Source organism: Carlito syrichta, unplaced genomic scaffold, assembly GCF_000164805.1.
Source record: "Carlito syrichta isolate Samal-C Ts95f unplaced genomic scaffold, Tarsius_syrichta-2.0.1 Scaffold308159, whole genome shotgun sequence".
NCBI classification, from domain to species: Eukaryota; Metazoa; Chordata; class Mammalia; order Primates; family Tarsiidae; genus Carlito; species Carlito syrichta.
In genome coordinates this window covers 174,509-198,884 of record NW_007252255.1, presented here as the reverse complement: position 1 = coordinate 198,884, position 24,376 = coordinate 174,509, and positions in this window count along the sequence as shown.

The following is a 24,376-nucleotide window of genomic DNA, read 5'->3' as shown; positions in this document are numbered from 1 at the left end:
AATTAAAGATGAAGAAGCCAAAGTTTAGAGAAATCAGGTCATATACCCACGTGAACAGAATAAGGAAACCCATGAACCATGACTTTCCTAACACAATACTTTATCCTAATGGTTTTTGCATCTTAGCCAGACAAGCCTTGCTCTCTTAAGCCCTACTGGCGTGGTCCCTTTGCAGTGGCTCTTGTCCTCCCTATTGACAGGAGTAGGATAAAGGAGATCTTTGCAGATACTGATGGCATCAGGCTAGTCAGTAACCTTAAGAGTGTTTTAGGCAACCAACTCAGCCCCCACCTTTGATCTCCCCAGATTGGCCCTAAGCTTGTGGGCCTAATGGAGGTCAAAGGCTGTCAGGCCTTAGAAAAAACATCAAGTAAGGCTGATTCCTGCCCAGTTGTTTATTCAGGCAAAGAAGAAACATGTTCCTATATCATTCTGCAGGATATAAAATAAGGATATGAGATGTAAAACTGTCTGCCCTCAAAACATCCATTCGGTATAGCTAAGAGACAGAAATTAAACATCCACTAATAAAACATTTTTAAAAATTTTAGAGCCTAAAATATTGGGGTCCCAAAGGGGAGAAACATACTTTGAGCTGATCCATTAGAAAAGGTTTCATGGAGATAGTAGCATTTCGTCTGGACCATAGTGAATTGACAAATTTGGTCATGTTTCCACTTGAAATGCTTCAGTCCTTTCTTCACAAGCACCCCCACCAGCTGGCCTGGCAACCTTCCCTTTGCATCCCACAGGCCCCCTCTCAATATTTGTCCTAATACCCTGGCACTTTTGCACATAGTTCTGTTTCCTCTCTGGGCTCTGAGCCCCTTCAGGGTTTGGAGTTTGTCAAAACCAAAGACTAAGGAGTACTTGGCATTTATTAGTATCGTCTAAAAGTACTTGCAGAGTGAAAGGAAACAACATGCTGCTCTGGTTCTTCAGCTCAGCTTCTATCAGCATCTCGGTGCCGTTGAAAGAGCCTATTAGAATTTCAGAGAGGAATAGAACCCATTTCCACAAAGAGGCCCTTCCACATGGTTCAGTCGGTCCTGCTGTGTGCTGGGTCCGACACGGGCTGTGGCGGTGGGTGCACGGACACTCGGTCCATTTCCAGGCCCCTGGGTGTCCAAACTGGTCCAGTAAAACATAGCGCAGGCCGATGCAGTAGTTGTCTGTGGTCTGTCATTTCTTTTTCTTTCTTTGTTTTTTGAGTTGGAGTCTCACTCTGTCGCCCAGACTGGAGTGCAGTGGCCGCTCCCGGCCACCGCAGCCTCGACCTGGTGGGCTCCAGCGATCCTTCTGCCTCAGCCTTCCAAGTAGCCGGAATTACAGGCATGCACTACCACGCCTGGCTGATTTTTTGATTTATTGTAGAGATGAGGTCTTGCTGCCCAGGTGGGTCTCGAACCCGTGGGCTCAGGCAGTCCACTCACCTAACCCTCCCAAAGGCGCAGGATTACAGGCTGAGCCACTGTCACTTCAAAGAATGTTTCTGAAACTAAAATCCAAAGTAAATGAAAACGAAGACGCTTTTCCTCTTAATTCAAGGCCAACCCTTTCTCCTAGGACTAACTCCCTTGCAGGCTGGGAATATGAACAGCAAACTTAACCTTGATGTATCACAGGGAATTCGATCTGCTCCCAGATGAAGGGCAGGATGTCAGAAGTGAAAATCCCCAGCCCTGGGGCTCATGTCACAGGACTGAGGACTGTAACCCACAGTGGAAGAGTAGAGGTGTGTGCTTGTTTGTTTGTCTTTGAGACCATTTTTCCTGATGTTGGGGAAGAGAGGAGTTTATTTTTCCATTTCCATTCACACCAGCTGCCATGAAGCAGCAATAAAGCCCTCCCGGCGCAGCACTCTGGCCGTAGATCACCAAGCCGGCCCCAGCTGCAGATGGACATGGCAGCTGGTCCAGAGAGGTGCTGCGGTTGACCCCCCACCCCAACGCGCGCGCCCGCACACACACACACACACACACACACACACACACACACACACACACACACACAGATGCAGGAGAAGCTGCTCGCTACCTCTCTCTCCTCCCTCTCCAGATTTATGAAGCAGGATGCAGCAGCCAAAAAAGCCAAATTGAAAAGACCCAATTGCTTCTCTGTTGTTTTTTTTTTTCTTAAAGTCAACACACACCTAGCTATTCCTTAGCTATCAAACTAGTACAAGTATCTGTCATATACAACTCTGTTAAGGAAGTCAGCTCTGTTGAAACTCTCACCTTGGACACAAAAGACAGTGTTATTCATATGCAAGGTCATGAGGAAAGTCCAGTCCTTCGAGGTTCCCATCACTGCGGTCTGGGTAAAGCAGAGCTGGAAGGCAGCAGTTGGCATGTGTGGGACACCCACTCATTGCCGGCCTCTAGACATGGATTTCTGAGTCTAATTCCCCAAGTGCTGCTTGAGAGCCAAAGGGAAGAAGGACTGAGCGGTCTACTCTGATGGACAAAGTCAAGAGATGCTCCTCATCAGGGAAACAGGGCTGTGACCTACACCCTTCCCTACAAGACTTCTAAGTAAGCTATTTAGTCATTGGTGATCCCACCCTCATTAACTGACACTCCACTGGATGGCCTTTGTGGTCTCACATGATATCCCACATAGAGCTCAAAAACTCAAATTAGGTCTGGGATTGAAGTCCAATCTCTCATTTTAAATGTGAGAAAATTAGGTCCTCGAGAGTACAAACAGCTTGCCCCAGCTCACACAATAACTTTAACGAAGAGCAGAAAGCAGAACTCAATCCCCTAATAAATACGGTTACTGTTTATGCAGATTTTTCTCTTGAAGGCAACCCAGTAACCACCCCACCTTAAGAAAATTAATGATGTGTCAAATATGTAGCATAACTTCTCAAGTTCTCTAATATAGTCCTATGGGCCAGAAGTCATGATTTAAAAGATCTGCCTTGGTCAACTATACATTGGATGAAATAGAGATGTATTGACTAGGGTAAACATATAGACTTGACTTTTTTTTAAGTGTAAAGGCATTTATAGAAGCTGAGGATTTAAAAAATTATTGCATAAATATCTGGATTTAGGACAGTAAAAATGAAATGTTAGGAGAGATCAAGGATTTTCAGTATAGTTAAGGGAAATAAAATACTTGATGACCGCTAGTACATCCATTGCCTAGAGTGTGAGTCTAACCAGATGAAGGGAAGCCTTCACACATGCCTGGAATAGAGCTTTAGGTAGTTCTTCTGTGTCCCAATTCTCTATGTCTGGTTCTTTCTACTAATGCTCTTTTAGAGACCTGGACTTAATTTATTTCCTTGCAGGACTCTTTCTCTCTTTTTCAATAAGAGAAAGGCTGGAGTAGAATGTGATTGCTAAGAGTTCCACAATGTCCAAAATGGAAGAGGAGATCTTTCCACTGAAAGCAGAAGCATGCAAGAGGCTCATATCCAGGAAAGGAAAAACAACTAATCAACCCACATTTTCTTATCCACGAAATAACTTTATGATAATTCCTACTGCATATAATGGTAACACTTGCATAACACTGGGTCAGGTTTATAAATTTCCAAACAGAATGGGCCTGTGACATGTCTCAAGGCGAAAGAACAGAGTTAGTCAGTTACCACTCAACTAGAAAGAGCAGAGCTCTCAGGTGAGTGGTCAGAGTCATTGACAGAAGCAGATATTATGGTCTGGGGCTGGGGCTCTGTAGACCTCGGATGGGATTAAGATGCACAGTTGTTTTCACTCAGGCCACTTTGCTATGAAGCAGGTTTTCCTTCATTTACGCCGGGTTAGAGTCATCTATTGACACACTTCCATTGTTCACTCGATCATGACTTTTTTAAGCAGACGTCGACTGTTTCATCCTTGTCTCCCCTTGTATCCATCTTTTTTTTTTTCAGAGTGAGCCCTTGCCAATGGTAACTAAGTACAAGAATGAATATATGAAACTGTACATGTTAGGTCCCTTTTGTACTTTGAGTTCAAGGAATTTTTTATTGCTAGATGTTGAAGGTCTAAAAATAGTCTCTACAGCAAAACCAAACCATGTAAAAATAAATAACTTGGCTGTTTCAAAATAAAGTAAAATTGGTTTTCCTAATGAGGCCAACCTGTTTTTTGCTGTAAGAACTGGAGCACTTGTTCTCAGTAGTACTGCACATTGATATCATCGGGAACTTAAAAGAAAATACCACTACCTACATCTCAGCCCCAGCATTTCTGACTTGTTCTGTGGCCTTGGTGTGCTTGGAAGCTTCCAGGCTCTAAAGTGCAGTCCAGATTAAGAATCCTTGAATGGGAGAGCTGCACAGTCCTTGCTGGAAGAATAGGCTACCTAATCCCACCCACTTGCTTCTTGAAACACTAAGAACAACAAGTTCAACTTTCTCATCATGAAACACACTGCTGCAGAAAAAACACAACTGTTAAAGTCATGCGGATAGGAAATGAATGTTTGATTAGGTACTCAATAATATTTTTAAAATTTATCAGAGAAGAGAAGACTTCCCAGACATCATGTATCCCTCAAGACACTCTGCACACAGTAGGAGTTCATGACACACTTAGAGAATTAAAATGAAACAGGAACAAAGAAGCATGACTTCTAAAATTCGCATCCCAGACTTACTATAAAATCTCTGTCCCTAACCTCAACACGTAGTACCACAAGCTATTGTTACAGTTCACAGCTATGACAACCCTAGGAGAACATCACAGGCCTTGCCTAGCGCTTTTTCTCCTTTAATAAAAGTCCCATTCTATAGCCTGATAGCTTGTGGTTGTTGGTTGTGTTGTAACTGCTATGTGGCCACAAGGCTCCTCCTGATGTCAGGAAGCATGGCTCCTGGGGAATCAGGCACACGACTGTCAAAGTCCACTCTTTTTGCTCAGCATCCAAGGTCAGACAGACAATTCTATCAGCATAAAGAAGATCAAAGCAATCATCAACCATCACCAGACTAACTCCAGTGTGCACATGCTTTTGTGTGTCCAAATGGGACAATCCATAATAAGCACATTTTCCACAACTCCCGCCCACATCAACAGCAATAATGACCTTGAGCAGACAGGACTCTTGTAAAGATAGGCAAGCCAAGGGGTCACAGCTGGATACTCTGCTGCTTCACTGCTTGGGGACTTCTTTTGGGGACTTCCACACTTTGTATACAGACTCATTTATTCTCCCACTCATTTATTCTCCCCAGACACCACATTTATGTGCAGAGAGGAGCACCTGCTTTTAAAGGCAAATGACTTTGTGATCATTAACCAATATCTAATAAAGTGAAACCTTTAAACTAGCTGAAGAGAACAGATGTTTCCAGGGCTTAACGAAAAAGAATTATGCACCATCATACCACAGAAGCTGACCCTGCTCAGTCCCATGCATTACAAACCAGCCCAACGTCCTTGCTAGGTGTTTGAATAAGCTCTGTGAGAACAACTGCTGATTGCCCTAAGTCGAATCAGGCACACACGCAGGTAAACATCACACACTCGCAAATACACACCTGCTCCTGTGTGCTCACACACTCAGACAGCAGCAGGCTGCCTGCAGGCAACAATTAAATAAACATAACTACCATAAATGACCTTTGAAAACAAATTAACCTGTGGGCGATCTCTGAAAACTTGGATAAATTTAGGACACATACACCAAGTGACATAGAGAAAAAGAACATAAATGGTGAAGGATCCACACCTATGGCTAGGCAGACTGTTTTCCTTGAAATTATATTTCCATATCTTTAATCTTTAATATCTAAATGGGGTGGTTTCAATGATTAAGTATACCTAAAAAATGCAAAGATGGAAATAATAGACACTGGGGACACCAATAAGGGGAGAAGCAAATTAGGGTTCAGAAATTACCTTTTGGGTATGATGGTCATTATTTGGGGATTGGGTCACCTGAGACCCAATCTCCACCACTACACAGTATGTCCATGTAACAAGCATGAATATGTACCTCCTGAATTGAAATAAAAATTTTATATACATATATATTATACACCTAAAAACACAATGTGTAATTAGATATTTTTAAAAGCAGATAAGCCCTAATACAATTTTCTAAATACCAAAAATTGTGTCTCTGTGAAGACCCCTTTGCCTGATCCCATTGCATCTTCCCCGAGGTCCCCTCATGTGTCAGCACACACTTTCCTGTCAGTTACCCAGAGACATCCCTCCCTAATCTCAAGTGCTCCTGCCCTGGGAGTGAGGTGCTCACTCTCTCTGAGCCATATCTGATTCTCTCCCTCCCTATGCACATGGCAACTTCCAGAGCCCAGCTGCCCCCAGCTGAGCACGGCCCTCCAGAAGTTTGCCCCCCTAGCCACACAGATGGAAGGCCTTAGTGGGTCTTAGCTTCTTTCCCAACTCTAGTCTGTGTAACCTCTTGGCATCTGTCCAGACTGGTCATGAGGCAGCAGCCTTTCCAGCAAACCCTCAGCTGAACACAGCGCTCAGGCTCTTGGTAAAAACGGGGTTTAGCAGCACACACCTGAACTTAGGCCATGGGACCAGGATGGTTCTCGCACTTACCACTTCATACCTTCATCTCTCTTCAGTTCACCTTGTTTCTCAGCCCACTGGATCCTAATCCTTCCAACTGCTGACAGTTTGTAGGAACCCACCTGGCTATCTAAGCTGGCTTCTCTGTCTTGTACTGCCTTCCTCATTCCCCTTAACTAGACTCATTGCACCAGGTGAGCAATTGTTCCCCTGCTTAGACTACTGCTCCAGATAAGGCATCTCCACCCTGGCCCAGCAATCCAGGGAAGCCAGTCCTGTCTATGTGTGAGACAGCTACACAATTTGCTCATGGGTCGTACTACACATTACAGGGCTGTGTTTTGTCTGTGCGTGTGTGTGCACATGCAGACATGAGAGTGTTTGCATTCAATGAAGGCAGCCCCACTCTCTCTCCTAATTACTCCCCCAAAACTCCCCAGTCCTGGTTGGTTCCAGACAGCACCATGAAATCATCTTCAATAATATTCAATCCTATGTTCTGTCTCACATGATGGAACATCTAAGGGAAAGTGGTAATATTCCTAGAGCACCCCAAATGTGGTCAGGTCTTTTCATAGACTATGGAACACAGTAACCCAAATCTGAAAGAGCTTGTGAGTAATGTTTACCTATTCCAAAGAAGTCACCCAAAGGCCTAGCAGAGAAAGACTTTGGTTTATTAAAACTTATTGGAGACACCAATGGTGACAGATTGGTGAAAAATCCACACCTAGGGACAGCAAAGAAAACAGTTTTATAATAAAGCAAACTCATTATTCAAATTCCTATAAGGCAGATTACATTGGCTAAGCGTGACCATGACTTTGTTTTCAGCTTTGCTTGCTCACCTGCATCCCATGAACCATTACTGGGAGTATGCATACCCTTCAGAGACCAGCACTAGACAGAGATGATCCCTGAGGGAGGGGGCGGAACAAAGCTAAGTAGAGGGGGAAGTAATCTACCTCACAGCCTGGTACTCTGCATTGTTAATAACGATTCACGATTGGGAACTTACCACGCACATTCAGTTTCAAGCAATTTTACATACATGATCTCACTGAACACACACACACCAAAAGGAAAGGCTCAGAAAGGGCGAGACTGCACCGAGGCGTCCTCGTCAGCAGTGGTCACACCAGGCTTGAAGGACCATGGCTTGTTGACGGTATCACTTCTGCCCCCAGGTGGAAAGGCGCCATTGTCCTGCAATTTGGAAGGCCCAGGAGACTCTTTATATGTGTATTTTTTTCTGGGAAATAACAGACTTGTCAGTGACTTCAGACTCCCCAGAACTAATGAACACCGTATGCAGCTCTTCCTTGTAGGGGGAGTTGCACTCTGGTGTGTGGTCCCACTGTCATGCCAACCTGGGCAGAAGCCATCTTCTTGGCCTCTCTTAAGGGATGATCAATTTTGGAGCCTAAACTAGGTTATTGTATCTATGGATACATATTTTTAGCTTGGTTGTAATACTGGAAATTTGCAATGCAATATTCTGCAGAACAGAGTGGCACTAACATTTTTGGCCCTGTACACCTACTTTCCCTTTCCAAGAACAACATAGAATCACTATGGCTCCAGAACTTCCAGCCCTGTGTGACCATCTCTCTGCAGAAATGGCATCTGATCTGGGACCAGAGGTGGAAACTGAGGTGCTAACCTTCTCTCCTCCTCTCTTTCTCTGACCTCCTCTCTCTCTGTCTCTCTCTCTCTCTCTTTCACTCTCTCTCTTTCCTCTTCCTTTTTTTCTCTCTCTCCTTCCTCTCTCTCCTCTCTCTCTCTCTCATTCCTCTCTCTCTCTCTCACACACACACACACACACACACACACACATACACACACACACACACACTCATCCACTCACAAGGCCGGGCCCATTCTGAGACAAATAAAGAAACCAAAATTTCCTAATCTTTGAAGCTCTCGCTAGAACCTAAATGTTCTATAGAGCCCGAAAAAAAGAAAAGAAACTTCTAGTGCCTTAGCATCCTTGCAGGGTTTTTACAAACATTACATCACTTAAATCTTAGGGCAACTCTGTGGGGGGACTTTGGGAGTAGTGACACTCTCATCTGTCAGATGAGGAAACATGCTCAGAGAGGGTGAGTGAACTCCTCCAGGAGTATGACCTGACCTTCCAGCTTTCAGCCCCTTGTTCTTGTGTACTCAAGTGCTCATAGATCATAGGAAGACACTAACAGTGACTGCAGTAAAAATATCAATATAATAATAACAGCAGGAGAAGCAGTTGTCTCAGAAGACATATCAAGCCGGGTGTGCTGGCTCAAGCCTGTCATCCCAGCACTATGGGAGGTGGAGGTGAGAGGATTACCTGAACTCGGGGTTTGGGCCCAACCTGGGCAACATGGTGAGACCTCATCTCTACAATAAATTTTTTTTTTTTAAAAAAGAAGACGTATCAACAGTGGAAATAGAAGCAAAAGTAGAAGTACTGAAGAACAGAAGCAAAATCAAACGAGTAGCTTAAGAACCAGCAACAGTCTAAAGGGTGGAAGCAATTAAAATACTACGAGTAATGGTTAGAGTAGTGTATGCAGAGGCACTTACATACATAACCTCCAAAAAAATAAAGAACCCAGGCTGGGCTCTGTGGCTCAGCCTGACATCCCAGCACTTTGGGAGGTTGAGGCAAGGGCATTGCCTGAGCCTGGGTTTGAGACTAGCCTGGGCAACTTGGTGAGACCTCATCTATACACTAAATCAAAAAATGAGCCAGGCGTGGTAGCGAGCACCTGTAGTTCTGGCTACTTGGAAGGCTGAGGCAGAAGGATCTTCTGAGCCCAGCAGATCGAGGCTGGGTGGCCGTGAGTGTGCCACTGCACTCCAGCCTGGGAGACGGAGTGAGATTCAAAAAAAGGAAAAAAATAGAGAACCCATTTGAAAAGTGTGTTTCCCATCACATCTTCATTGTTGAAGGTAACCATTGTGTTTGCTAACAGAGTATGATGGTAAGAATAACAACTAAAAACAATACAATTTATCAGCAACTACGATAGACCTGGCATTTTACAAGCATTATCCCTAAACTCATCATGATTCTACAACATAAGAGTTATTATCCCATTTTTCAGATTAGGACATGGCAGCTCAGCAAGTAAAGTTACTCACCAGAGGCCAAATTCTTAACAGGTGGTGGAGCCAGGATTTCATTATAAGCCAGACTCACCCTAAGGTTTGTGCTCCAAATACCTTGACTCAATACTTACAGACAAAACGAGTAGCTTAAGAACCAGCAACGGTCTAAAGGGTGCAAGCAATTAAAATACCACAGTAGTGGTAAGAGTTTTGTAAGAGAATGGTAAATAGCTCCCAAAGACAGCATATGGATAAATGAAGACACACCAGTGATGGAATATTAATTTATCTCTCTCATTTCACCAGAAATAAAAGTAGACAAGACTATATCATAATATAAAAGGCCTAAGTTACATAATTAAAAGGGCAAATATAACTAATATATATCTAATTCTATGCCATGGAAACAGAAGATATGCAAGCATTTTCAGGTGTTCACATCACAGTCATTAAAAGCTGACTTTTCATTAGGCCACAAGAAAATCCTCACTAAATACCCAAAGATTAGAAACTTTATATACAGTACTTTGAAAAAAAATGTTATTTTTAACTTGCAAATAAAACCAATTTTAAAAGTCTTCCAAAAGAAATGTAAGAATCTTCCATGTAATACAACTTTGGTCAAAGATTAAATCAAAATCTCAACACTGAAATGCAAAATATCTAGACATAACAGTAATGAAAACATGGAATACCAGAATCTGCAGAATATGACTATAAGAACATTCAGAAAATAGTATAGTGTATGTAGCAAGTATAAATATGTCGTTTAATTATTCAACTCAAGAAATTAGAAAAACTAAGAAAAATACAATTAAGGAAAGCAGGACAAAAGAATTAATAAAGATAAAGGTAGAAATTATTTACTTACAAACAAAAAATGATAGAACTAAATAAATTCAAGAGTTGGTTTTTGAACATGAAATAATACAATAAAAATAATGAGCTATTATCTAATAAAGAAGAAATGACTGTAGGCACAAGGGGAAAGTAGAAGAAAGACAGAGGCTTACTTTGTTTAATTTTATGCAAATGAATTTAAAGTTCTGGAGTAGATGAGACAGTACATTATCCAAATTGACCTCATTAAAGAGAAAATATTCTAAATAGATCAGTTAATATGGAATAGACAAATTCCTCAGAGAACTAACCTCCTTCCTTGCAACAGAGTACCAAGCCCTATAATTTTAACAGGAGATGTCTAATGGATCTTCGAGAAACAGATTACTTGAATGATAGCAAATATTTCTGAACAGAAGAAGATACAAAAGAAAGAGGAGGAGGAATAAGGAGGTGTAGGAAGAAGAGGAGGGAGAGAGAGGAGGGAGGAAGAGGGAGAAGAAGAGAAGTTGAAAAAGGGGAGCAAAACTTTCAAATCATTTGGTAACGCTAGCAAAAGTAAACCCCAAACCCAACAGAGAGGCAAGAAGAAAAAAACCTGTGGATCAACTGCACTTAAAAACGATTGTATTAAATTTCTTAATATATATTAGCAAGCATAATCCAGAAGCCCATTCGAAAACTATCACCATGGACGGGGGAGTTTATTCTGGAAATGCAAGGCTAATTCAACATTAGAGAACCTATCAGTATAATTCACCTTTTGAAGGGATAGTAAGGTAAAATTATACAATCTTTTCTGTAAAAGAAGGAAAACTATTTAATAAAATTAAAAATCATTCTTGATTTAAAATGCTTAATACAATAGAAATAAACAGAAGTGTCCATTTTTTTTTTCTACTGGCAAACTTTTAGTCTAGACCTTTTTTTAGACTGGACAAAAGTTGTCTCCCAGAGCAAAATCTCACCCACCTGTCAAGCAACGAAGCCTTGATGCTCCTCAGCCGAGGAATGTGTGTGGCAAGGTGCTTAGATCTAAAGCATTTTACAAATATATTAACCACACTGTGTCTCATATTGCATAAGTAGGTGACAGTTTGGCAACTGGTAATAGGAAAATGATAATAATTATTATGGGAGTGAAAGGAAAGATACCAACATGAAACTGTGAAAAAAGACCATCAAAATTGTGCACCTGGATAGGATAAATCTGACAATATTGTGTGTGATTCTGAAGGGCAAAGAACAAATAATCCTTATGAGAAAAATGTCTAAGCGATAGATAATGATCAGGAAGAAATGAAAAGTTAGTATCACCAATGTTTTAAACTGACTAACCTGTTGTGATTTCACAAGAAGGTTAGACATTTCCCAGAGTTTAAAGGTCACAGATGATTTCATGGACTCTGTGCCCTTTCAGTAACTGCGTTGAGGTATAAAGTAGGAAGAAATTCACCCATTTCAGTAGCTAGGAAGTTCACAGCAGTATTCATAAAGCAAATAGATTCTCAAGACAAATAAAACTATTCTATTTGGAAAAATGAAGCCCAGGGGATATAGTTCATTAATATATTCTTTTTAAAGCTTTAAAGAAAAATCACCCCCCCTCTTGGTGAAAATATATCTAAGAAGTTCAACCTTATTAGATAGACAGGCTTAAACTTTGTCGAGAGGGCTATATATAAGCCACTTGAGAAAAGAAAATATGCCATGTTCATTTCTGATCCCATCTCCTACCCTGCCTCGCCCCCCCCGCTCCCCCCCCCCACTTTGCCTCACATAGTGCCAGAGGTTCTACAAATTTTTAGAAGAATTAAATGTCCCCAAATTAACAGTTGTATCTACAAAGATCCCTATAGTTTAAGAGTTTTCACATCTGCCATTTCTATCTGATCTACATGATGGCCCCATGATATAGTTTAGGAAGGTGATACTACTGTTTTAAAGATAAAAAACTGGACCAAAGTATGAAGTGAATTGCCCAAGACCACTTCAATGATTAATGACATGGAACCTCAGGTCATGAAGTAGAACCTAGGATCTTCTGACTCTTTCCTTCCAATTTCTAGCTGGCAACAAGCCAATAAATTGCTCTTTGATCCCAACTCAGAGACTGGGCCAAACCCTCAGTGTGAGTGAGAATGGTCTGGAATCACTCTTCTAGCTAGGCAAATAAGTGATTCAGTTGTAATAAGAGCTTGCTTTGCAGCAAATGTCTCACCCTTAAGACTGATGAGCAAATATTTCTGAAACCTTGTACTGAGTAGAATCTGGCCTTTGGTAAGTGCAAAATACTAAGTTATTTTGCTGAAGTTTAAAAGAGGTCTCTCTGATATTCATTCATGGATTAGTAATTCAGTTTGGTCTTGAGACATGACACTAATCGCAGCAATTACTAAGCCTAACTTAACTCACGTTTTCTCAGTTAGTGTAATTCTTAGTGAATTCATTTTCTTATCCTTGTTTTATGGGTGCAGACCAGGTAAGGAGCCTCTTACAGTTCAAAGAAGTAGAGTATCTTGCCCAAGGTCTCATAGGCATTAAGCGGCAGAGACAATGAGAGCACAATACCTAGTTCAAAGAGCCCCTCAAAAAACTAAATGGTATAAATTATTGAAAACATTTGTCTATGAGAGATGTCAATACTAGATTTATTTTTTTCTTATTCTCACCACCCCAGGGAATAGGGCACAGAAGGTACAACTGTTCCCAGGGAGGCCACTGGGGATCTATGTGGTTGAGTGACCTGCCTCAGTTGCACTAAGGTGACTGGCTGAGCAGGAGCCAGAGCCCTCAGCTAGGGGGATGTGCCTTGGGACCACCATCTCTTTAACTGTGGACCAAAGTGCATGGTGGAGATGCTTCTCTGTGTCCAGGACTGCCTGGGGTCCCTCCTGCTGGCCGTGAAGACTACAGTGCCCAGGGCTGGGCAAGTGGCCACAGAGCTCTGGATAGAGGACAAAAGTGCAAAGCGGGGCCAGTGTGGCTGCCACTAAGCACATCGGTCTTTCTGAAATCTGCTTTCTGCACCTGCTCTCTCTTCTTTGTTGCCCTTTCTTATTTTGGTTCATCTCAAAGGGGGTTGGGAGGAGAAAGTATCCTAAAAGATGTTGAAAGATATTTGAAAGATGTTGAAAGAAGTCTGGGTGGGCATAGGGTGGATGAGCTCAGGGCAAACACGAAAATCCACACCTTACATTAAAAAAAAAAAGATCCAAACAAACAAACAAGCAAACAAAAAACAGTAACAAAAGACTGCCAAGTACATGTCCCCCCAGAAACAAGTTAAACAAAGTGCTCTTCTGCCACCTGCTGGCATTCTGGTGGCACTGCACATTGTTTGGGTGTATCTTCTCTGCTGTCCCTCCTAACCACGGCATCTAACTTCAGCAACCCCAGCAAACAGCACAGAAATCCGACACCACCAAGTCCATTTCAGCTGCCAGAAGATCTTTCCAAAGCATGCATCTACATGGGCACTTCCCGACTGAACACCCTCCAGCGGCCCCCATTTCATGGAGGAGCAAGTTCAAATTCCTTAGCGTGGCATGCAAGGACATCAAAACCTGACCCTGATTTCTGCTTCCGGCATGACTTTCCACAGGTTCCTTGGGTTAAACCACCATGTCTCTTTCCAGCTTCAACTCAAGGCCACATCTCTCCTCCTCTTCCTCCTCTGCCTTTCCCAGCACTGTGTCCCTTTCTTGGGGTCCTGTGCCTAGTATGTAGCCCCTGTTCTGCACATCTAGACAAACCACTTTAATATCTCAATATATTTTGTTATTCATCTTCAGCTGAAAATAAAAATACATAATATATTTTGAAAATGTGTAAGCCAGAATGAAAAAATCCATGTTGCGCACAAACACCATAAGTAAATGACATGCCCATTTAGGGACTGAGACTATAATCTGAGAATAGATTTAGGAACTATAGACATAAAATTTTATCTTGGAAATCCCTGTCCACAGCTGTTTTAAGTCTCCCCAAAGCTGAGGGGTGCAGCATCCATAGGTTGTGGAAACAAAAATATTTAAAATATTTATTAGTATGCCTGTTGCTTTTGGTAAAAGTATTGATTGCATCTTAGATTAAGTTGACGATTAATTATAAGGGTGATTGCATCTTAGATTAAGTTGACTATTAATTATAAGGGAAAGTCTTTCTGTTTGGAAGAAAGATCATCAGAAGAGGATCCTGTCTATATCAGACTGGTCACCAGCCCCGTGGACAGCAACTTGGGGATATGGACAGGAAAGTGGCAGCACAATGAGGGAGGAAGAAACCTGCATCCTCCCCTACAGGGTCCCTCCATGGAGAGGGCAGGGATAATGGCAGTACCTGCAGCTTTAGACTGTCCTGAGCATTGGCCTGGTACAAAGGCTTGCCATAAGCACACGTCATTGTCATCTTTATTCTATGTTATAACAGAATTAGAGAGGAGGAAGACAACCCAGAGGAGGAGCAATGAAAGAAACAGAGACAGCCCAGGGCAAAGTGATACTGTAGTCAGCTACAGGCAGGCTAGTGCCCCTCCAGAAGCAGGTCATCCCTGAGCAGTGTGAAATAATGCCATCTTTTCTCTGGGATCTCAGCTGAGAAAACTATCCCCTATTTGGTAAGGGGCCTTGCTGATTGCTCTTAATTTCTTCCCAAAGTTTTCCAACGTCTGCAAGTCATTGAATCCTTTCGGGCAGTCCCTTCCATCCCTGCTCAGGGAAAGCTCACCTTCCAGTTTCTCCTGGCCCTTTGGCCCCACATACCTCTAAGACCAGGCAAGGCCTGGCACAGAGTCCACCCTCACAAAAGTTATACCCGGTCCAGGCTCTCCTGGGCAGCAAAGTCAGCAGACCCCTGACGAGAGAGAGGACCGGTGTTTCACAGGCCCCAAAGTGAATGTAAGGGTCAGTCGCTTCATTATGATAGGATCACAGGTTATTTAACTCTTCACAACCGCACTTATAATGCAGGAATGGGAATAATAACTATGTAAGGGAACAGTTGGGATCATTAAACGGTAAACTACGACTCCCTGTCCTCCAGCCCAGGCGCCGACCCAGACTCTCACTGCCCTCCTGCCTCCTTTACCTGGGATCCAGAAAAGACCAGCCCAGAGGTGCAAGCACCTGACCTGAGGGAAAGGGGGACTCCCCTTTGCAAGCCCTGGTAGAGCTCTGGGTTCAGCCCAGTGGGAGGCCTGAGAGGACACTCGCCCTGGATTCTGTTGGGTTTGCATGGCCCATCCCTGGGAAAGAGCCCTGCAGACCCTCAGAGACAGGTAGGGTTCCTGCGTCTTCCCAGTGTCATCCCTAAACGACCCCCAGTCTTCTCTTACCAGGTCAAGGAAAGGGTCACCCAGTCTGGGTGCCTGCTCTTTGTGTCAACATTAGAACCAGGAGCACCTTTGGATTTTAATTTTCCAATGCTTTGGGTTACAGGAGTCTCAAGACGGATAGAGTTGAAATCCCCCCTCATTTATCCCAACATAAGCCAGAGTAAACTTTAAAAAGTTCTTTAGAAAGTTATAACTACCAAGCCTTCTGACTTTCCAACCAGCTTACTTAGGAGTGACTGAGCTCTTTCTCCAGATTAGAAAGTTTTTTAGAACAACTTTGTGAAAGTCTGATAAAAATTGAAATAAACTAACAACAACAAAAAAAGAAACACCAGTGAAGGATTTATGATTGAAATCAGAAACTGGAGAAACCTCCTGATTTGATTTACCCTGTGGGCTCCCCAGGAGGCAGAAGATGGCAGAAATGTGGCAGAAATGTAGAAGCCGAAGCCCCGTTTTCAGGGGCCTTTCGGCTTGGGTCTAGGATTCAACCCTCCCAATTCCAGAAGGCCGCAAGTACTGCCCTTGCCCAGGTCCCTGCTCTGGGCCTTTCCTCAGAGCATCCCGTCCTCAGGATCAGCATCTTCATGTGGTAGGCAGGACCTTCATCAAGTTCAGTGGCGTGGCTGCCCACCTACATTCTGTGGCTACTGGGAGCAGGAACCAGAACAGTAGCCAGAAGGGAGAGGCCATATCTTTCTCCAAGCCTGGAGGACCCATGAAAAACTAGTAACAGGGACTAGAGGGCAGCAGGTAGAGAGACAGAGACTACTGGAGGTGGGTGGGGCAGAGATGATCTGAGTTATGGGCACAGGCCCAGGGGACTGCCTATCTCAGGGAGCAGAGGGTTCCTACAGGACCAGTGGCACACTCAGCTGTCAGAGATTCACAACCAGGGCTGACTTTAACCCACACACATCACAGTGGAAGTTGAAGATATTGGATATCATCTCATGTGTAAACTGATCCCTTTTTCTACCTTCAGGATTCATAGTGCAAAGCTCCTGAATCTGGACTAAGACACACACACACACACACACACACACACACACATACACAAAGAAGTCTTTGGCCAGAAAGCTTCTTGGTGCCTCCTCCATCTGGGTCTCTCCCATCAGCCTCTCAGATACTTCAGCTCTTCCGAGTTTCAGTTACAGGAAAAAGAACCGGGATTTTGGATATTTCTGAGCCTATTTGGAGAAGGAGAACCCTGATGTGTTAGACTAGAAATTGATGCTAACCTATATCAGTAGAAGGTTAATGTTTTGAAGCCTTATTTGGGGCAGCTTTCCTTTTACCCCAAATTTTGAAGTGGGATCACCTATACCAGATGATGATAGAACAAGCAGTTTCATGTCCATCCCAGTGGGAAATGCCACACATTATGTCTCCCAGGATGATTCCCAAAGTCAATTAATCCATCAGAGAGGGGTGATGAGTTACATAAAAAGAAACACCTATAACTTTAATAACTCACCAATTCCCAAATATATCTGATTATGAACTTCCCCCTATCCTTCCATCCCTGAATCCCATGATCTGCAGTTCTTCAGGTTGGGGTTCTTGTCTCGTGCCCAGGAGGAATGAAGGACTCGGATGGCCAGAAAGTGAGAAAATAAGATTTACGGAGAGACTAGAAAAGCACCCACAGTTTGAGGGCACCTGAGAGGGACGCCAATTTGAAGCGGAAACCTGGTGCTTATATAGACCTAAGACCAAGCGAATGACTACCACTAGCTGTGAGCTGATCGGTTGGCACCAGCTGTGCTAATTGGTGAGTACTAAGAACCAATCAGCAGGAGGTAGGGGCCTGATGGGAAGCTGATTGGTTGGCACTTGGCAGTGAGCTGATTGGTTGTTTTTCTATCCTGGCAGTGAGTACTTGAGCTCTAGCTTGAGAGGCTTGTAGGGAGCATGTTTTCCAAGTATATCAGCCAGAGAGGCCTGTCAGAAGTTTCCCAGAAGTTTGCTACATTGTTACTGGAGGACCACCTTGTCTGTCTGCCTAGCTTTTTTCTGGCTGTCTCCTCTCTCATTCCTTTTATCAGGTACAGGACAAGGATAATGCTTGCAGAACACCTCGTAACACATGACTAGACACTACTGTCCCATGGAACCCAGTCTGAGAAATGTTGGTCCATAGGGAAAAGGCCAGACTTTCTGGGGTCAGGTCGGGATGGAGGTGGTCATTCCCAGCCATTTCCCTATCACTCTGCCCCATATGCCTCTGCACATGCATTAGGTTTCAATCAAACTAACCAACTTGACATTTCCTTGAATATTTCCAAGCCTTATGTGTCTGCTAATATATTTCCTTCTAACCAGCTTTCCTTCCTCAAATGCCATATACCCAAAGCGTATTCACCCTTCAAGACTTAGCTTCAAGCCCCCTTTCAACGAAGCCCACTCAGACCCCTACTTGTGGTAGGCACTGCTCCTTTCTCTGTTACAGGCTTTCCTCTGGAGCCTGTAGTGTCCCTGGTAGGCCATCAATCCCTTTTAAGAAACATGGATGGTACATTCACCCTCAGTCACCCCAAAGTATCTCAAATAAGGGCTGGCTCTGAAGCAATTCTATTAAACAGATGACCCACACCACTGTCGTCTTTTGTATTCTTCAAAACAGACACTCAGTCCTCCAATTTCAGTTTCTCATCTCAACCTGTTTGCTCTGGGTTTTTGTTGTTGTTGTTGTTTGTTTGTTTGTTTAATTAAGTCTCACTTGTTTGTTTTACTTTTGTTACATTTGCCTTTGGAATTTTCACTTTAAATTATTTCCCTAGGTCAATGTATAGAAGAGTTTTTCCTAAGTTTCCTAAATTCCTAGGATTTGTATGGTTTCGGGTCTGACATTTAAGACTTTAATCCATTGTTAGGTAATTTTTATATATGGTGAGAGATGGAGATTAGGTTTCATTTTTCTGTATGTAACTGCCCAATTTTCCCAGCACCATTTATGGATTAGAGTATCCTTTCTCCAGTGTGTGCTTTTATCAGCTTTGTCAAAGATCAGTTGGTTGTAGATATTTGGATTTATTTCTGATTTCTCTATTCTGTTCCACTGGTCCATATGTCTGCCCTTGTACTAGTACCATGCTGTTTTAGTTGCTGCAGACTTGTAGTATAATTTGAAGTCAGGTAATGCTGTAACTTCAGCTTTGTTCTTTTGCTTAAGATTTTGCTCTGGCTATACCGGCTCTTCTTTTAGTTCCATATAAACTTTAGGACTGTTGAATCTGTAGGTAATATGGTCACCTTAATCATGTTGATTCCTCCAATCCCTAAGCATGGGATGCTTCTCTATTTGCTTGTGTTCTTTGTAATTTCTTTCATTAGAGTTTTGTAGTTCTCCTTATAGAGATATTTAGCCTTTTTGGTTAAACATATGCCTAGGTATTTTAGCTTTGGGGCAGCTATTGGAAATGGAATTGAGTTCTTGATTTGATTCTCAGCTTGGTCACTGCTGGTGTATAATAGTGCTACTGATTTGTGTGTGTTAATTTCGTATCTTGAAACTTTACCAAATTCATTTATCAAGTCCAGAAGTCTTTTGGAGAAGTCTTAAGGATTTTTTGGTGTAATTTTATGTCATTGGCATATAGAGATAGTTTGATTTCTTCTTTTCCAATTTGGATACGTTTTATTTCTTTCTCTTGCCTGATTGCTCTGGCAAGACTTCCAGTATTATGCTAAATAGGAGTAGTGAAAATGGACATCCTTGCCTTGTTCTGGTACTAAGGGGAAATGCATTCAACTTTTATCCATTCAGAATTGTGAGAAACATACTCACCTATTCAAGTAAGAGGATTAACATGAAGTCACAGAGTACAGTAGAAGTGAGACTTTAATGGCAGTCTTGCAAGATTGGGTGTCTGATAGGCACATCTGGGGTGGCTACAGCAAGCAATTTATTCCTTAGCATGAAAATTCTTCCCCTGGTTCCTCATTGGCTGAATACTACGGGGTGTACATTCTTCCTGGACTTCGCCTAAGTTCCATTTTTTTCCCATTATAAAGTTATACCTGATTTTCTTCCCTGATTCAGTCTCTATTTTCTTTAAAAAATAGCGTGTTGTTTTCTCATTGGCCCATTTCCATCTTCTGTTTGTTTAGGAGCCCACCTAGAGCTGGTGGCTGAGGATCGCTACATCCACCCACCTGTTTACACGGCCCTTGAAAATGAACCATCAGAATGTTTCTTACAAATTCCCTCCTCTATTTCTTTATGAATTTCTAGTTCCATTTTCTTCTTAGATTCTTTTTAAATTGACTTAACATTTGTTGGCTTTCCTCTTCATAATCTACTATAGTTTCCATGAGCATTAGATTGTTTTGAGGGTATGTCACAGGCATCTGTTTGTTAATTGTGAACTCTATGAATATCTCTGTTAAACCTTGACATGGAATAACACAGCATCCCATTGCCTTAAGTTTCCTGCCCCAATTATAAGAGAAGTTTGGACCAAGGCTACCATTCCTTTCCATTTCCCAAACTATCCTTCCAACCAGTTTGTGAATGGATCATCGATACCTCCATTTTCTGCTAACTCATTAGCTAAGGTTGATAGTTCCTGTAAGGCTTTGGTGTTGGTTTCATCAGGGGCAGTGTTATTTGGAATGGAAGTACAGCATTTCCTTCCTAACACATCACAAACTCCTCCTTTCTCTGCCAGGATCACGTCTGAAATCATGCAATTCGATTTTCTCATGCCATCTGGCGGGTGGCATCCAGTTGACTAGCTATCCCTTGGAAGGCATCCCTAGTGTAGCTAATAAACCTTTGCTGATTGTAATATATATATATATAATTGATCAAATCTACACTTTTATTAATGATGGACCACCAGAAGAGTGATGATTCAAATCTGGCAGCTATCTGATTTCGGGCCTGAAATTCATTGTGGACTCCTCCCGGGATTCTTATTGAATTTATGTACACATTGGAGTCAAAAGATCCTTCTAGAGCCCTTCAGTTTTGGTGATGGGCAGTTACCCTCAGCAGTTTGATGGAATGCCAAAGTGAAAGGGATAGCCAATTGGACTAGTGCACAAGTTCTAGTCCAGTTAGATGACAACAGATTGTGCAGGCCCCTCTTTCCACCGTACCACCAAACATCCACTCACGAGATGTGCAGGTTAGAGCAATTGTGATTCAACTCACCAGTGGCATTTAGGATATAGGTACAGGTCAACAGGTCTCCTATGGGCTTATTAAACTCTTACCCTTGCCTTGAGAGGCGAGAGGAGTAAATTATTGCCCCTACGAAGAAGGAGCGGATCATCCTCAGATCTAACCTCTGCAATGTGGGAAACAGCAATGACAAGCTCTTGCAGGTTTCATTTCCCCATGCATCCTTGTCTTGGTAGAGAGTCATCATGCAACTCATCCTTGCAGGGTCAGTATCCCATCCAAGAGGAAATGGAACTACCTGCCCCTGTGGTCACCCTGCAGTGCAAGCATAGCTATTGCTATTGTTGAGAGCATGCACAGAGCATTTAACCCATTCTACCCAGGCATTGACATCACTATATCCTGTCTCAATTTCAAGTGTCTGTCTTAAATCCTTGACTTCAACTATACTTACCTTCTTGGGATCATTATTAGGAGGATTGTCATGTCCTCCAGAAGTTGGAGTTGGTTTAGGTACATCTGATGTGCTACTATCAACTAACCTAAGGAGCAGTCATTCAAGGGATCTTTTCCTGTGACATCTGTTCCTAATCCATGTACCCAGGATGCCACCCTTGGCTCTTGATCTAGGGCAATTGGGTTGTTAATAGTTAAAAGTATAGGGTTGCATTCTAAGTTCTGACATGCTTTTAATGGAGTGCCCTTAGAAAGAGATATTTTATCTTTTGAAGGTCTCCAATTTGGGGTGGCTCACTCCAAGTTTACTGTCCATCCTTTACATTGGGTATTCCACCAGACATCATCTTGGCTGGGGAGGGACTGGCATTCCTATAGCCAGTGCCTGGTTCTGGGCAAAAGTATTTTTCTGTTTGTGACAACTGTCTCTGATTTTCTAAATCCCCACAGGCTAGAACTTGACATGCATCAAACTGAATGGTTTGGGCATTAGAGTTTTTGTTATATTTATCACCAACTTAATTGAGTATCCATGTGTTCCCTGCCAGTTCTTATTACCTTCCACAATGTTCATGATCATATATCCTCTCCATGTTAAGTACCAAATTTGAACCTGACCCATGTTTCTTATGGAACGTTCCTTAGAGTGACCCTTAAGGATTCTCCAGGGGACCTAGATACTTCCCATTGATCTTTCTTGAATTATTGGTCCCTTAACTCAGGCATAGTGAGTCCACCGTTTCTCAGCAGTTTGCACAGCAGTCTCAGTTGTCAGGAGTACGTAATAGGGACCTTCCCAACTTGGCTGGAGTTTGTTTTCCTTCCAGGTCTTTGTGGGGATGAAATCACCAGAGTGGAAGGGATGAATACCAAACTCGAGAGATGGGTCTGGGCAAGAAGTCCTTTTAACCTAAGGGATGATAAAGTGGAAGATATGCTCAGTATATAGGATTTTAGAAATTGACCCTTAATTTCCATAGTGGGAAGGTGTGTAGTTCTGCCCAGGTATGGGAGTCCATACAGTAATTCAAAAGGAGACAAGCCCACATCTTTTCATGGAGCTGTCCTGATTCTGAGAAGGGCAATCGGTAGACACTTCACCCAGGGTAATTTAGTTTCCATTATTAATTTAGTAATATGCTTTTTGAGGGTTTGGTTCATTCTTCCTACTTTCCCTGAGGAAGGAGGGTACCAGGGTGTGTGGTCATCCCATTGAATTGGTAAACTTCCCATGAACCCCTTCAATACCCATGATGTAAAATGACTTCCATTATCCGAGTCTACATTTTCCACTAGTTCAAATCAAGGAATAATTTGCTTTAGAATTATTTCAATTACAGACCCTGCAGTGGTAGTTGCAAGGGGGAAGGCCTCTACCCAACCTGAGAGATGATCCATTATCACTAATAAGTGTCGTAATTTCTCTATTTTGGGCATTTCTGCGAAATCTACCTGAAAGTTTTGGGATGGTCTCAGTCCTGGAGGCCTTCCTTCCACAGCTTGCTTTCGAATTTCCCTTTTGTTTATTCTGTCTATATAGTCTTTACAAACTTACTCAGCAATGGTATAGATGCCCACACATCCATACATTTTTAATATGGCATCACACATGACCTAGGACCCCAGTGGCTCTCCTTGTGTAACATAGTCATTAATTCTCTCACTATAGGCTTGCTAATCATTTCCCTCCCATCTGGACAGACAGAACCATTGTCTCCATCCCAAATACCTCTCAACCTGTTTAGTTCCCCTTCTTCCTCTTTAGGGACTTGAGGCTTTAGTGTTACTTTGGGGATCTGGGAATGAGACTCAAGAGTTTTCTTCTTCTAGAGCAGCTTGTTTTATGACCTCACCTGCCAGCCTGTTTCCTATGGCCTTCAAGGTGCTTCCCCTTTGGTGACCATTCACATGTACTACTGCTATTTCAGTTGGGAGCAGGAGGCTTTTCAGGACCTCTTCGATTAACTCCCTATGTGCTAATTCCTTTCCTTACTGTTGATGAGACCTGGTCCTGTCCAAATCTTCCCAAAGGCATGTACTACCCCAAAGGCATATTTGGAGCCAGTATAAATGGTACCCTCCTGTTCTGCAAGGAAATTTAAGGTTTGATTAAAGGCATGCAATTCACAGGTTTGTGCAAACCAATTGTTAGGTAGCCAACCCTTCTCACACATAGACTGTTTACTCCCATCAACAACTGCATATCCATTATGGCTCTTTCTCTCTGTTATTAAGGAGGACCCATTTATAAATAGTCTTGCCCCATCATGTAATGGGATCTCTTGTAGGACTGATCTAACTTTGGATTGACATTCAATTATATCCAAGCAGTTGTGATCTAGTGTCTCTGGGTTCTCATCACCTTTACATAGGAAACTAGCTGGGTTCAGACAAGCATCTGTGGTTAAAATTATGTCATCTTTTTCTAATAGCATAGCCTCATATTTTAGATTTGGGAATCAGTTAGTCATCTCCCTGCTTTTTGGGGTTGGGTATGGTTCTGACCTGGTGAGTAGTACCAACTATTAAGGCCCCCCCAAATGTCAGTTTCTTTCTTTCTTCTACTAAGAGGGCAGTGGCTGCCATTGCCTGGATGCATTCCAGCCATCCTTGAGAGACAGAGTCAGGGAGTTTAAAAACATAAGCAACAGGCTGCTTCTCCCCACACCAGGTCTGGGTTAGTACCTCTAGGGCCATGCCTTGATCTACCACGGCAAACAAATGAAATGGCTTGTCTAGGAATGGAAGACCAGGACAGGGGCTATAATAAAGCTGCTTTAAAACCTCTGCAACTTGTTTTTTTCTCCTGAGACCGTTTTAAGGGGTCAGGTTCCTCCTCTAATAGTTTCAGACATAAAATTTTTGTTCTTTAGGCATAAGAGTCAATCTATAGCCGGCAATAGCCAGTTAGTCCTAAAAACTTTCTGAGTTCTCTCTTCATTTTGGGCAGGACCAGGCTCACTATGCTGGCTATTCTCTCTGGGTTTATTCATCATTTTCCTTCACTGATGT